This window comes from Panicum virgatum, unplaced genomic scaffold (genome assembly GCF_016808335.1).
Source record: "Panicum virgatum strain AP13 unplaced genomic scaffold, P.virgatum_v5 scaffold_4646, whole genome shotgun sequence".
NCBI classification, from domain to species: Eukaryota; Viridiplantae; Streptophyta; class Magnoliopsida; order Poales; family Poaceae; genus Panicum; species Panicum virgatum.
The window spans coordinates 31,757-46,729 of NW_024376410.1; the positions used below are offsets into that span (position 1 = coordinate 31,757).

At 45.6% G+C, this 14,973-nt stretch overlaps 1 long non-coding RNA gene and 1 other non-coding gene across 2 annotated transcripts; both read left to right on the forward strand.

Moving 5' to 3' along the window:
* The first annotated feature begins 430 nt into the window (after positions 1-430).
* Positions 431-6,363, forward strand: LOC120694298. The gene is made up of 3 exons (XR_005683424.1): positions 431-586; positions 5,911-6,080; positions 6,228-6,363. It is a non-coding gene; the product is annotated as an uncharacterized LOC120694298 (long non-coding RNA).
* A 365-nt stretch (positions 6,364-6,728) lies between these two features.
* LOC120694300 lies at positions 6,729-6,814 on the forward strand. Its single transcript, XR_005683425.1, has one exon. It is a non-coding gene; the product is annotated as a small nucleolar RNA Z102/R77 (small nucleolar RNA).
* The last annotated feature ends 8,159 nt before the right edge of the window (positions 6,815-14,973 follow it).

Here is a 14,973-nt window from a genome sequence, read left to right on the forward strand (position 1 = left end):
ATATTTCATTGCGGTTTCAGAAAAGAGGGAGAAAACATTCTTCTCTGCTTGCTCGGTTACAAGCTAGCTAATGGATTATGGATGCTCCTGGAGAGATGGAGCAAGCCAGGGGCGACCAGCCTCGGACTTGCCGGTTGCCGCCTCTGCCATGGCGCGGCCCGGCGTCTGCGCGTGGTGGCACAACTATGCAAGGGTGGTCGCGTCTAGCCAAGGAATGGTGGGTGTGCCAAGGCATGGCTAGGTGGCCGCGTGAACACAGCAATTGGCGATGCACACCACCTGTTGGGCGAAATGTGTGGCCGGTGAGACATTGTTCGGATTTCACCTTTATATCTTTTCCTTTTCGGTTTATCTTGAATTGATTCTGCTTCTTCTGCATTACGGTTGGTTTTGAACCCCAAGACGGAAGAAGATGGCCGTGGCCGAGGCATGGACTCATCTAGGTGAAGGGCGACACCCACAGCCAAAAGTACGTCGACGAGGCCACCAAGAAGGAGGTCAAGGACATCTTTCGGCCGCTATGACCGCACCCTCCTCGTCGCCGACCCCAGGCGCTGCGAGCCCAAGAAGTTTGGTGGGCGCGGAGGTACCAGAAATCGTGTCGTAATTGCTAGATCATGTATCAATTGGTGTTGCGTGTTCTGGTTCTATACCTAGCTACATCTTTACATATATGCAATGGGAGTTTAGAATTTTAAGCCTAGTAGTCTGGTATGTTTTTGAATAATCTTACTATTACTAATTAGAGGTCTAAAAAGATGCACTGTTTACGAGACGCTTTAGAAAAAAAGAAAGAATCTAGAAAATCCCACAATAATCAGAAACATCTGTCCTTCTATTTTAAACCATAATCAACCATAGCCATTGGATTAACATCAGCCACCTAGCCTTCTATTCCCGCATAGTTGATCCACTAGCAGATCCAACAAGGATCAATACACAACTTGGACACTTTTTTTCCTTTTCTATTAAAATATGTAGAACCATACGCGGATACACCCCTAAGCAACGGGCAACTAAAAAGTGTACTACAGCATACTAAAATATTGCTACCCCTACAATAATCACGCCTGAAACTCTTTATTTTTTCCGGGTTTTCTCTCCGCGAGCTTTGGTGACCAAATGTTACGTTCGGTACGGGGCTGATTAATGTGGTAAAAAGAGACTACTAATATTATGTGATAACGAAACTTGATTAATGGTGACGAGGTTTCATATCCGACTGTGTTACAAAGACGAACATGCATGGAAATTCTACTTCACCAGTTTCTCTACTTCTGCCTCCTTTATCAATGAGTAAAATCCATCTCCAGTCCCTAAACTTGTCACGCTATGTCATCCCGGTCCCTAAAGTCTCAAAGTGACTATCCCAGTCCCTAAACTATGTTTGGGTCTCATCGAGGTCCAAACGGGCATAGGGCAGACTCATTAGCTAACGTGGCACCGGACTCCACAATGACGTTAGCTCGACCTACTCTGAAATTCGGCAGTTTCTGCCAAATCTGAGTGTCAAATAAACTTCCTACAAATAGAAGCATGAAACAATAAAATAAAATTTGAGTGTTAAATTAGCCTCTTTATCTCTAGCAACCGTAATACCCATCAATTGCTAGAAACAATTATGATAGAATGAAAAACACGACAACAAAACCATAAATATAACAAGTGAAATTACTATGAATTGTAGTAATTATTTGATTTCTGCAAATGTATAAAGTGAAAATACACCGGTATTTGACACTCAAAGATTATATTAATTTCCTACCGATACATCAATATTTCACACAGGAACATCATCAAATCGACGGTAAGTAACAAGTTGAATGGTTGTTTAAACCTATAAGGATTATAGAAGCACTGTTTGCACACTTTCAATCCTTTTTTTTTTGAAGGGGCTATTGCAAAACTACCCTCGTTTCGTCCTCTTATTGCATGTTTGCCCCCCTTTTTTTGACTTTGCATGTTTGCCCCCCTTTTTTTGACTTTGCATGTTTGCCCCTTTTTTTGAATCTGAAGCTTCCAGTTGCCCCTATTCTGTTAAGAGCCGGTGACGGTATTAAATGGCAGTTGAAAATACACATATGCCCTTGTGGGACCCACTCGTCAGCAGCAACAAAGAGTCAAAGACATCCGCTCACTGGCGGAGGATGAGGCGGCGCTCTACGACGCTCGTCGGCGTGGGACTGGGAGGCAGCTGGCCTCGCCCAGCGCTGCCGCGCGGGTGTACAACTGGATGCTGGAGGAGCGGGCCCCAGTGCGCAGCCTCACCCACGCACCCCTCAACGACGCCGTCGCCCCGCGGGACCGGCCCGGCCGCTGCGGCGATGACGGCGGCGGTGGCGTCGCTGCCTTCTCCGCCCTCGCGGGCGACCTGCGCCACCGCTTCCGCGTCGCGCACGGCCGCCAACCTAGGTCCTTCACCGCCGGCGCGCTGGCATTCAGCAGGGGCGCTGGCGGTCGAGCTCCGGACCTCTGGCGGCGTGCACTGGCAGTCGCAGAGCAAGCTGCTGGCGTCGAGCGGGAAGACCAAGGTGCTCGGCGGGATGGCGCGCCACCTCCGATCCTGCTAGCCGCCATCGCGAGGAGGAGCGGGCCGGGCCCACGGCCGGCGCCATGGGCCTCGTCCCTGTCTTCACCCCGACAGCGGCGAGGCGGGAAGAGGCGGAGAGGCGACGCTCACCAGCACGGGACGAGGGTGCAGGGGAGGAGAGAGGAGATGCTCGCCGGCTGCCACGGGCTCCGCCCGCTCCTCCGCGCCGCCGGTGGCCACGGGCTCCGCCCGCTCCTCCGCGCCGCCGCCGGCCATGGGCTCGGCCTGCTCCTCCTCAAGCCGGCGGGCGGGCGCGGTCTCCCGGCCCCCGCGCGACGCCGGCCGCCCAGGCAGCCCCACCCACTCCCTTCGCCCCTCTGCCTTTCCCCCGCGCCTCAGTCTTCTGCCACCTCCGCCGGTCCTCCCCCAACGAGAGAGCCAACAGAGCAGGGGTAGGAGAGACATTTCCTATCTAGATTTTCCATATTTCCTTTTTCTTTATTTGCTGGAAGCTGCCTCGGTGGACGCCGTTGGAAATCAGGGGCAAACGGATGATTCACACTTGAAAAATAGGGGCAAACATGCAAACCTTAAAAAGAAGGGGCAAACATACAGTTGTAGGTACAAACGAGGGCAGATATGCAATTTGCCCTTTTTTAAAGTATTGCGGCCTTAAGGATTGAAGCTATAACCTTGGGCTAACACACAAACAGAACCTCAAATTTAGTTACTAGATTGAAAAGTTGACCAAGTAACACATACTACTAGCGTGTTAATCCTGGCAAAAACAAGTGACCTACTCCTGCAAACAATAAGTTTAGTAGTGCAATTGGGGACGGCCCTGCTCAGACTCAATGGAGCTTCTCCACTTAGATCTCCACCTACTGGGTGGCGCCGCGAACGGGCTCCCGCAGCAGCGACACAACGCCGGCAACGTCCACACGAACTCCCAGCTCAGCCTCGCTGCGAACCGTGCCGTCCCCGCCGGCCACCACGCACTGCACGGTGCCCGCGCCCTGCCGCAACACTAGGAACACCACGCGACGCCCCACGCTGCGCACGCGCCCGTGCCCCGCGGCACCTGTCGGCTCCAGCAACGCCAAGTCCGCCCACGCGTACACCTCCTGCAGCCGCCGGACCTCTCCCGTGGTGGCCACCGTAGTCTTCCCCCTCGTGGTGCTCACATCCGGAAGCCATGGGTGTCTGGGAGCACAGGAAGAAAGAAGGAGGCAATGGCCACATAGTTTGATGGCCGCCGAAGTCTATTCGAAGAGGAATGAATGGATTCGGGAGGAAAAGATAGGGGATCGGTGGGGGGAAGAGGAGGGTGTGTGTGGGGGTCCCACATGACAGTCCAAGGTGGCATACCCGTTTGGACCTCGTTGAGACCCGAACCGAGTTTAGGGACCCAATCAGCTACTTTCAGAGTTCGGGACTGGGATGACACAGCGTGACAAGTTTAGGGACCGGAGATGTATTTTACTCTTTATCAATCTTATTTGCTTGCCTTTTCACCTCAATTTTTGTCCAAAGGAAGGTAAAATATTACATTCAATGTATCATCATACCCCAAAAAACTAATTATTTCACATTACAAAAACTAGCCCATGCACTGTCACGGGTTGATCGGCTGGTGTCATAAGAATGTGAATACTCTTGGCTAGTCTGTCTAATATGGTTATGCTTGTTACCTATAGGCTATAGCAAGGAGAGGACGAGGGCGCTGCAGCCGCCCAAAGGACCCACAGCACCGAAACATGCGGCGCCATCCCCCTTCCTATCGCGCCCCTCCAACGCCCGCAGAACCACTCGTCACATCCCACTGCTCCCGGCTACGGGCCTGTGCTCGGGACGCTGCGCCATAGGGCCGGGCTTTGCCTCCTCCCTCGGCTCCACCGGCGCCACCCCCCCCCCCTGCCTGCGCCAGAGCAGCCGTCGTTCGGCCCCTTCATCCCACTGCCCGTGGAGGCGCCAAGCTGTCCACACGCTGGTGCAGAGCAAGGTGCGAGCGCCGAGCGACGAAGAAGGCCGGTGCTCCATGGGTCCTCCTGGCGCCTGGGCAGCTGCTTGGACAGTAACAGCAGCACTGTCTTCGACGCGCACCTACTGTCATAGATATGCTAGCTTGCCAAATGTCTGACACACGCTGCATGTGTTCGACAGAATGTCGACTAATAATATGTCCGTTTAGATCGCAGTGATCAAGGCTTTTGTCCAGTAAGTAGGCAGAACCGGTCCACTGATTACTTGAGCCACTCGCTATTCCTTTAGGCAAAAATTATTTCTAGGTATAATAGCCTTATATTTTGACCCAGTGATTTCAGTGGACAATGCTATGCTACTATTTTTAACCTCTGTAAACTTAATATGCTTCACAAGGTACTGAAATTGAAACATGGAATAGGTAACAGAGGCTACCCTACTTGTACGACCTTTGTTAGCGTTTCTGGTACTTTAATTGTAAATTAGTAGTCGCTTGCATCTTGTTGTCCTTTGTGCAAGGCCAACTGATGACTACGATTACATTGTATATTACCTTGCTAAATGAGCTTCCACCCTGAACTGTCAAACAACATTCTTTCAAAATAATAGGGAATTGCCTGAACAAAAAGATTGATTTTTTCCAAACATACAAACTAAAACTGAGTACTCCTAGCTAACACATGTAAACTATAAATCTTATTTGAGAGTTTTGCATTGTAATTTTTCTCATGTTCATAGTTGGCCATAATACCAGTGTGTTCAGGCAATATTGGTCACAGTACCAGCGTGCATTGGACAACATGAGCCATGTTGAAGTTAAAGAAAAGAAACAATAAATAAATCTCTATGCCATCATAACATCACAAAGATACTGGTGGGACAATATGATAAGGAATCTGCCAGTACTGAAATTTCAATATTCCAAAGATACATGCACAAAGGCTGACTGTCCATGCACACAATATGACTACGAGTAAGCTACTTTTGCTTATACTCTCCCCCGAATCAGTTCTTCATACTTTCCTGTCTGTTAGCCCTTTGATGCTAAAGCATCACTGATTCACTGTGATTTGAATCTTAATGCTACAATGTTTTGTATTGTCCTTATGCAAAAATGAGTGGGCTAAGTATCACAAATTAAAATTTTTATTGCTATTTTACCTTATGATCTATACTTCCTACTATACTGTAACTTTCAGAGCATGCAAGCTGATCCCAAAGATATCAAACAACTGAGCAGAAGAAGACCACCTGATTGAGTGCCATCTATAGTTCTATACATGTAGCATGTTGCTTAGCATTTTGGTGCCATCTTAGCATTGTGATAGTTAATCTTTATATCTTCATGGATTGGTTCACTCTAGTACTTCACTTTGATAGACACATTTTCTTGCTAGGGGTCGGGCGAGATAGGCCAACAAGTGCACTTGAATGCTGGATCTAGGAAAATGCTTCCATACTAGGAACAACACTCTAATGAAACATCGAGTTGCTCCAGAACAATAACAATGCACAAGACGGAATTTTCTGACCCAAATCTTAAGCTGGCCATCAGTTTTTAACTCAGGTGACAAATTTACCTTTTTATTATTACACAACATTGTCCTTTTGCAATATGATCATCCTACGTATGCAACACCTAACTATATACTCAGAATAGGCTATGGAACCATTAAAACATGGGATTAATCTGTTTTTTTTAATGAACCTGCAGGAGAGCTGCATGTTATATTGAAAAGTAGGAAACACCCAGAGGGGCGAAGGTAAAATTTACAAGGCAGAACAAGAAAAACGGAGCTCCAACAGCTGCCAAGTGGGATTAATATGTTTGATCTTGCTAATATTGACAGTGTACTGGCAAAGTCGCGCTGTGTTTCTAGTATATACTTATTATCATTTGAATGGACAACACACAATCAGGAGCTAGCACAAGTGCACAACTATCAACTACTGCGAATAGCTACGTCAGTGCACTAATTAGTTGGACGATCCTTCAAGTTCGTGCTAGTGCACCTTGTTTGAAATCTGTCTTCCCTTTTCCTGCTTCTCTTATGAGTGGGAAGACTGCTGTTGATGTATGCAGATGAGTCGCAACTCTTCAGTCTCTCAATCTTTCTGCTTGTGTGCCGTGTTTGTATACTGAATTCTGGGTGAGCTTTTTTCTTTGGTCCTGGTTCTGCTTTCTGTATATAGCAGTGTTGTTTTTTCTGAGAGGAGATGGTGTGATGATCAAATTGTTTCCCTATTGGTTTTATTGGCCACCATGATGGTTCAAACTGTATTAGCTCTATCTGATCATTTCCTTCACAATCTAATTTTTTGAAACCGTTGAAGCCTTTATTTTATCTCTGCCGTGTTGTTTCAACGATGTTGTTTCAACAATGCCGGTCCCAAGCCCGGATAAAGGAGGAGGGTTGTGTTAGGCGTGGCGAGCCAATGTAGAACCCAGCTACTCTTATGGAGATGAAACGCAAGAGAAAACCGTTGGGGCGTAACCCTCTTAGCGGCGCGCCATATCGCAACCCGGGTATGGTGTTAAATGAGCAAGGGCGGGGCCGTCACCCCCTTGGTGCCGTGCCGTATCGTGATCCGGACGCGGTGTTAAGTGAGCAAGGGTCGGGTCGTCGCTTCCTCAGTGGCGCGCTACATCGTCTCTCGGGTGTAGTGCTAAATGAGCAAGGGTCTTCGCACCTAACTCGGCGGGTGCGAGGGGTAAGGAAGCTAGTCGTGCCAACTAGGATCCTTCTAGGTAGCTGGAATGTAGGGTCCCTCACAGGTAAGTTAAGAGAGTTAGTTGACACAGCGATTAGGAGACGTGTAAATATCCTATGCGTCTAGGAGACGAAATGGAAGGGTCAGAAAGCGAAGGAGGTGGAGAACACAGGCTTCAAGCTTTGGTACACAGGAATAGTTGCAAACAAAAATGGAGTGGGCATCTTGATTGACAAGAGTCTGAAAAATGGAGTGGTGGACGTCAAGAGGCTAGGGGATAGGATCATCCTAGTCAAGCTTGTTGTTGGTGACTTAGTCTTCAACGTTATAAGTGCGTATGCTCCCCAGGTAGGCCATGATGAGAGTACAAAGAGGCAGTTTTGGGATGACCTAGATAGCTTGGTTAGAGCGGTACCCACCAGTGAGAAGCTTTTCATAGGAGGAGATCTCAATAACCATGTAGGGTTGTCTAATGCAGGTTATGAGGTGGCACATGGAGGGTTTGGGTATGGTAGTAGGAATAAGGAGGGAGAGGAAGTCTTAGACTTTGCTATAGCTTACAATCTGATGGTAGCCAACACCTTCTTTAGGAAGGTGACCTTCTGTAGTGGCCATCACGCTAGTCAGATTGACTTCATTCTCACAAGAAGAGAGGATAAGAGGACATGCTTGGATTGTAAGGTAATACCGGGAGAGTGTGTTGTCTCTCAACACAAGCTCATGGTGGCTGATTTCCACTTTCGTCTGCGTACCAGACGGGATAAACAAGTCAAAGCCGTGAGAACAAAGTGGTGGAAACTAAAAGAGGCGGCGTCGGAAGACTTTAAGAGAAGGGTTATCACGGAGGGCTCTTAGGAAGAAGGGGAAGATGCAAACAACACGTGGGAGAAGATGGCAACTTGCATTAGGAAGGTGGCTGCGGAAGTGCTTGGTGTTACCAAAGCGAGCAAAGGTGCAACTAAAGAGACTTGGTGGTGGAATGAGGATGTACAAAAGGCCCTTAAGGAGAAGAAAGAGCGATACGAATGCGTGTTCTATGATAGGAGTACAGAGAGGTACAAGGTGGCAAAGAAGTTTGCAAAGCGAATAGTGAGTGAGCCAAAGGGCAGAGCATATGATGACCTTTACCAAGGCTGAGTACAAAGGAAGGAGAGAAGGACGTCTATAAGAAGGCTAGGGTTCGTGATAGGAAGATAAGCGACCTCAATCAAGTCAAGTGTATTAAGGATGCGAGGGATCAACTCTTGGTTAAGGAGGAGGACATCAAACTAAGGTGGCGTGTGTACTTTGATAACATGTTCAATGGGGAGAGTGAGAGCACATCCATTGAGTTGGACGACTCCTTTGATGATGGCAATAGACACTTTGTGCGTAGGATTCAAGAGTCTGAGGTCAGATAAGCCATAAAAAGGATGAAAGGGGGCAAGGCAGTGGGCCCTGATGCGATCCCAATTGAGGTGTGGAGATGCCTAGGAGATATAGCTATTGTTTGGCTAACAAAGCTTTTTAACCAGATTGTGCGATCGAACAAGATGCCCTAAGAGTGGAGGAGAAGTATATTAGTACCATTCGTCAAGAACAAGGGAGATATCAAAAGCTGCCCTAACTACAGAGGGATTAAGCTAATGAGCCATATGATGAAGCTATGGGAGAGAGTTATAGAGCATCGTTTGAGAAGATTGACGTGTATTACCATGAACCAATTTGGGTTCATGCCAGGGAGATCAACCATAGAAGCAATTTTTCTTTTAAGACAAGTTATGGAGCGGCATAGGGAGCTAAAGAAAGACCTACACATGGTTTTCATAGACTTAGAGAAGGCTTATGATAAGATACCAAGGAAGTCCTAACAAAGTATGTGGCCTTCATTAAGGACATTGAAAGTGAACCGGACGCCTGGGAGGGGGGGGTGAATTAGGTCTTTATCTAAATTTTTGCTCACCTAAGGGCTACTCAAATTCACACCAATGTCACACTAAGCAAGACGTAAACATGATATGAATGGTGCAATGACGGTTTTGCTAAGTGTGTCTACTCTACCAAGAGCATACAAGCAACCTAATAGCAACTCTAGAATATTTCTACTCTAGACAAGCATACAATCAATTGCAAGTATGAGAGTGAGGAATATAAATGCGTAGAGTAAAGAGAGGGTTTGGAGAAGCAAACTCCCAGAGTAGATGACACGTGGATTTATCCCGTGGTGTCGGGGAGGCAATCAACCTCCCCACTAGTCCACGTTATACAAGTCCCTCTCGAGGGCCCCGTGACTTGAACCTCCAATGGAGATCAAGACAACCTTGTCCTCTCGAGGACAAGGACACTGCATGCGGCCGAGGTGATCCTTAATCAAGGATCAACTTCGTGTCCGGGAACCGCCTAGCCACCCAAAGCCTTGGGCCGCGTCTTCCCGGTCCGCTTCCACTAATGTAGAGCTTCGGACAAATCGCCGAGGGCCTCCCTCCCTCTCACAAGTATGGTGGCGACCCCTCCTCCCGGAGGACCTCGCAAGATTACAAACCACACACCTACAAGTCTTCGTGCTCTCGAGCACGGACAAGCTTTGAGACACGCAGTTCTCAGTGGGTGTAAGGGTGTTACAACTCACACTCTAATGCACTAAGGCTCTAGAATGCTAAGGGGGATTCTTTCCTAGCTTGAATGAGTATGGCAATGTGTAGTAGTGAGCTAGGGGTGCTTGGAACCAAGGAATGAGTGCAACAGCACTTGGGTAAGCTCAGGGGTGTCCAAACACACAATGGAGGCCGGCCATGGGGGTATATATAGGCCACACCTCGAAATATAGCTGTTGGGGGAAACTGCACATTTGCAGTGAACGACGGACCGTCCGTCGTTTGTTAGGCGCCGCCCCGTCCGTCGTTTGTTAGGCACCGCCCCCAAACTAGCCATTGGAGTCGACCGTTGGACTTGTCAGACGTTCATTGTGAACGACAGACCGTCCGGCGTTGCACGCCGGACGAGTTGCTTTGCCCGCTGTCTTGAATATCTCTCGGTCCTTGTCGTCCATTGTGTAGCGACGGACCGTCCGTCGTGTATACGACGGACCATCCGTCGTGTGTAACTTAGCCGCTCCTTCCTTCTTTTGCGTTCTCGGCTGCTGTAGTCCGTTGTGTAGCGACGAACCGTCCGGCTATGCACACCGGACCGTCCGTCCTTTGTAGACTTTGTCGCCGGGCTGTTGTCGGACGCCGTGCAGCCACAGGTCCATGGACGCCAGACCGTCCGCCGTTACTCGGCGGACCGTCCGTTGTGTGCATGTTGATTCTGCAGCTTTGTCCTCTCGCCGAATTTCTTTGCCGTGACTTGGGTCTTTGCTTGGTCTTCACTTGTACCTCTTCTATAGCCTTTTGATGCCTTCATTGAGGTGTTTTGCACACCAAGCCATCATCTTCATCCCTAGGACTTAATCACATACAACTTGACACAATCTTAGTCCCATTGGTTAATGTTGTCATCAAACCCCAGAACCTTTAAGGTATAATGGGTAGGGGCCCATTTTCCTTACAGACATGTACAACAAGGTTGTGACTAGTGTTCAAAGAAATGACGGTGACACAAGTGACTTCCCAATCAACATTGAACTACATCAAGGATCAGCTTTGAGCCCTTACCTTTTTGCCTTGGTGATGGATGAGGTCACAAGGGATATACAAGGAGATATCCCATGGTGCATGTTGTTTGCTGATGATGTAGTACTAGTGGATGAAAGCCAAGCAAGAGTAAATAGGAAACTAGAGTTGTGGCAGCAGACTCTAGAGTCGAAAGGTTTTAGAATTAGCAGGACTAAAACTGAATATATGAGATGTGACTTCGGTACTGCTAGACAAGAGGAAGGAGATGTGACTTTGGAAAGTTACGTAGTGATCAAGAAGGATACTTTTCGATACTTGGGATCGATGCTACAAAAAGATGGGATGTCGATGAAGATGTTAGCCATAGAATCAAAGTGGGATGGATGAAATGGCGTCAAGCATCCGGTGTTCTATGTGACAAGAGGGTACCACAAAATCTAAAAGGAAAGTTCTATAGGACGGCTATTAGACCTGCGTTGTTGTACTGTGCAGAGTGTTGGCCCACTAAAAGAAGACATATTCAACAACTAAGTGTTGCGGAGATGCGTATGTTGCATTGGATTTGTGGGCATACCTGTTTCTAAAGAATCCAGCACTCGTGCGAGAGCCTGGATCGACGGTCCAGTGCAATCCTAACGTAAAACATACAAGTTAAAATAATCTCCAGCATTGTGGTGGGCGAGAGTGCCACTAGTACACAAACACACTACAGAGGCAGTCCCAGAGGCCACAGCAGAGGCGGTGGAAAGATCCGCTGCTGCGCTAGTGTTGCTACTAACCCGAAGCTAGCAGCAGCGGTGATTCGAACCGCCTCTGCTGTGTACTTAGCAGAGGCGGTGGACTCTGTGCACCGTCTCTGCTATTTGGTCTAGCAGAGTCCGTAGCAGAGGCAGTGTAATGAATTTTCCACCGTCTCTGCTAATGTTTGAATATCGGCGCAACGTTTGAATGTCCTGCTCTGTTTATGTTTCCCGCCATTTTAAAAGCATTTGGTTCCTGCTATTTGTGATAGCATTTGCCGTTTGATTTGAAATGCAGGTATTTAGTGTTTTCGAAACACATCGACAAAATGGGATCACCGGTTTTGTAGCACACCTCGAATATATAATTGAAATGCATTTTCGTTGCTTTTTCTCTAACACATGTGATAATAAAGCTGTGACAAAGTTAACACACATTTGTTATCCTATATACATCCAGCTTCACCATATATATATATATACACATATATACAAACATACAATATATGCACAGATGGCTGCACAGAAATAATTAATACAAGTTCATTAAAATGAATGGTGCTCCCAGTTGATAAGCCATTTGAATTTGTCATCGCGTGTTAGGTATGACTCTGAATCAAAGAACCGACCTTGCCGGTTGCATACCTCGTGCATTGTGAAACAGCAGAGGTCGGCCATGACGTTCATAAGATGCCTTTCAGTTAGGGGCCAACAGTACATAGGGATTTTCGGGATCTAATAATTGATAAAGCAAACATTATTAGTGATTTATACATATATGGAAACATTGTGTATTGCATTATTAATTGAGATGTTTCATGGAGCACTTACGTCTTCAGGGTTCGTTCTATACCTGACTCGCAAATATTCTCAAGCATAGTGTCCACAGTATCCGGACCCTTTAGGTTGCCGGTGGACGTATCACTACTGGAAACCGTTTTTCCCTGCCAGTGAAACAATTTCCTTGACGGTTTTTTTCAAAAACTGACAGGGAAAATATATTATCCCTGTCGGTCCAAGCACTAACCTACAGGAAAATATATATACCGATAGGTAGATAGGTATTTTCCTTGTCGGTTTCAGGAAACCGACGGGAAAAAACATAATACCGACAGGGAAATAGGTATTTTCCTTGTCGGTTTCAGGATACCGTCGGGAAAAAACAGAACACCGACAGGGAAATTAAGTATTTTCCTTATCAGTTTCACGACACCGACGGAAAAATAAGAACGCCAACAGGGAAATACATATTTTCCTTGTTAGTATTAATACCGATAGGGAAATTACATTTCCCTATCGGTTTTTACAATTACCTTGTCGGTGTTACGGGCACCCACAGAGAAATTATGCCAGCCATAGTGAAATAACAGAGTGAAATTTAGCCGCGACACATTTTTCGTTCATCCGCATCGGAAAAAATAAAACACCACCAAAACGCCGCGCCCAGAAATACAAAATTTGTACAAAGTTTATTTTGTACAACATTTATCATTACTAAATTTATTTATACAGTAAATCATCAATAGTGCAATTAAATTCATAAAAATATTGTATTGTTGACTAAAATTTGCAAATAAGTTATCTAGTTCAATAAATATGCTATACTAAGGTAATCTCAAGCCCCCACATGAAAAGCATAAATTGAACTATGGGTCACGTTGAACCTTGGATGATTCTACTGACTTAACAATTGACCCACGTTATGAGTGGAAGCCATATGAAAGAAACACCGGCAACATATGGAGTTTCTTGTCCAAACTTTTTTAGGGATGCTATATGGACATATGTTACCCCTCCACCAAATATATTTATTTTTCGAGGCTATTTGTGTATTATTAATTTCTTTTTGCAGTAAATCATTAAAAATACAATTAAATTCATAAAATATTGTAGTGTTGACAAAAAAATGCAAATAAGTTCTCTAGTTCAATAAATATGCTATATTAAGATAATAGCAAGCCCGCACATGAAAAGAATAAAGTGAACTATGTATTACGTTGAAACTTAGATGATGAGGCTAACTTCACAAGTGACCCACGTCGTGAGTGGAAGCCATATGAAAGAAACACCAGCAATATGTGGATTTTCTTATCCAAATTTTTTTTGGAGATGCTATATGGACATATGTTACCCCATCACCAAATATATTTATTTTCTGAGGCTATTTGTGTATTATTAATTTCTTTTTGCAGTAAATCATCAAAAATGCAATTAAATTCATAAAATACTGTAGTGTTGACAAAAAAATACAAATAAGTTCTCTAGTTTAATAAATATGCTATATTAAGATAATAGCAAGCCCCCACATGAAAAGGATAAAGTGAACTATGTATTACGTTGAAACTTAGATGATGAGGCTAACTTCACAAATGACCCACGTGATGAGTGGAAGCCATATGAAAGAAACACCAGCAATATATGGATTTTTTTGTCCAAACTTTTTTGGGGATGCTATATGGACATATGTTACCCCTTCACCAAATATATTTATTTTCTGAGGCTATTTGTGTATTATTAATTTCTTTTTGCAGTAAATCATCAAAAATGCAATTAAATTCATAAAATATTGTAGTGTTGACCAAAAAATGCAAATAAGTTATCTAGTTCAATAAATATGCTATACTAAGGTAATCTCAAGCCCCCACATAAAAAGAATAAAGTGAACTATGGATCACGTTGAAACTTAGACGATGAGGCTAACTTCACAAGTGACCCACGTGGCGAGTGGAAGCCATATGAAAGAAACACCGGCAACTTTTGGATTTTTATGTCCAAACTTTTTTGAGGATGCCACATGGACATATTTTAGCCCTCCACCAAATATCTTGATTTCCTGAGGCTTTTTGGTTATTATTAATTTGTTTTTGCAGTAAATCAACAAAATACAATTAAATTCATAAAATATTGTAGTGTTGACCAAAAAATGCAAATAAATTACCTAGTTCAATAAACATGCTATATGAAGCGAACCTCAAACCCCCACATGAAGAGGATGAAGTGAACTATGGACCTTGTTGAAAATATTGAAGTGAACTAGGGATGGCAAAAGTGACTTCGCGTGTAACGCACACGATGAGTTGAAGGAAACACTGGAAACATGTGGCGTTTCTTGTCCAAACTTTTTTGAGGACGCTACATGGACATATGTTGCCCCTCCGCCAAATATCCTGATTTTCTGAGGCTATTTGTGTATTGTTAATTTATTTCTGCACTAAATCATAAAAATACAATTAAATTCATAAAATATTCCGGTGTCCGGCAGAGGACGACAGAAGAATACCAGAAGCTCAGCACACTAAACTAAGAGCTGGCAAAGAAAAATGTACACAGCCATCGTCTAGGCCCGAGTGGGTACTAGGCACAAGTGGAGAAGTGGAAGAAAGAGAGGGAGGACGCGATCGCCAGAGGGGAACCC